The sequence below is a fragment of the Schistocerca gregaria genome, unplaced genomic scaffold (assembly GCF_023897955.1).
Source record: "Schistocerca gregaria isolate iqSchGreg1 unplaced genomic scaffold, iqSchGreg1.2 ptg000437l, whole genome shotgun sequence".
NCBI classification, from domain to species: domain Eukaryota; kingdom Metazoa; phylum Arthropoda; class Insecta; order Orthoptera; family Acrididae; genus Schistocerca; species Schistocerca gregaria.
Window position 1 is genome coordinate 661,766 of NW_026061860.1, and position 1,553 is coordinate 663,318.

A 1,553-nucleotide genomic window follows, 5' to 3' on the forward strand; every position below is an offset into this window, starting at 1 on the left:
GGAGACACTAAAAGCACCATAGTAGAACACAGAAGAAGCTTCGAATTTGAAGCAATAGACAGTAAGAACTAGTACAATTCAAGTTTTAGTTGTCGATTATTCACTTTTTAGCCGGCTTTGGTGGCTTGGACATGACCTATGACCTTAAGATTTTGCATGAAAGGAGGACTAGCAGCCGCGTGGCGCGGGAGAATGTGAAAAGTGTTCATATGTAGTAAAAACCTGAGAAATCAGTCCGTTTTCGTCAATTGTTATCGAATCGTCTTAAAGACAGATCGTTACATTGTTCGCTCTTCCGTCTGAAACGGTTACATTTATCGTCTCCAAAGATATGTCGCTGGGTACGGTATGCGGAGACACTATAAGCACTATACTAGAACACAGATGAAGCTTCTAAGTTGACGATATAGCCAGTAAGAAGTAGTGCAATTCAAGTTTTCGTTACTGATTATTCACTTTTCACCCGGCTTTGGTGCCTTGCACAGCAGCTAGGACCTTAAGATTTGGCATGAAAGGAGGACTAGCAGCCGCGTTGCACGGGAGAATGTGAAAAGTGTTCGTATGTAGTAAAAACCTGCGCAATCCGTCCGTTTTCGTCATTTGTTATCGAATCGACTTAAAGCCATATCGTCACATTGGCCACTTTTCTCTCTGAGACGGTTACATTTATCGTCTGCAAAGCTATGTCGCGTGCTGCGGTATGCGGAGACACTAAAAGCACCATAGTAGAACACAGAAGAAGCTTCTAAGTTGAAGCAATAGCCAGTAAGAAGTAGTAAAATTCAAATTTTAGTTGTCGATTATTCACTTTTTAGCCGGCTGTGGTGGCTTGGACATGACCTAGGACCTTACGATTTTGCATGAAAAGAAATATAGCAGCCTCGTTTCACGGGAGAATGCGAAAAGTGTTCATATGTAGTAAAAACCTGAGAAATCCGTCCGTTTTCGTCATTTGTTATCGAATCGACTTAAAGCCAGATCGTCACATTGGGCGCTTCTCTCTGAGACGGTTACATTTATCGTCTGCAAAGCTATGTCGCGTGCTGCGGTATGTGGAGACACTAAAAGCACCATAGTAGAACACAGAAGAAGCTTCGAAGTTGAAGCAATTGCCAGTAAGAAGTAGTACAATTCAAGTTTTAGTTGTCGATTATTCACTTTTTAGCCGGCTTTGGTGGCTTGGACATGACCTATGACCTTAAGATTTTGCATGAAAGGAGGACTGGCAGCAGTGTTGCACGGGAGAATGTGAAAAGTGTTCATATGTAGTAAAAACCTGAGAAATCCGTCCGTTTTCGTCATTTGTTATCGAATCGACTTAAAGCCAGATCGTCACATTGGCCGCTTTTCTCTCTGAGACGATTACATTTATCGTCTGAAAAGCTATGTCGCGTGCTGCGGTATGCGGAGACACTAAAAGCACCATAGTAGAACACAGAAGAAGCTTCGAATTTGAAGCAATAGCCAGTAAGAACTAGTACAATTCAAGTTTTAGTTGTCAATTATTCACTTTTTAGCCGGCTTTGGTGGCTTGGACATGACCTATGACCTTA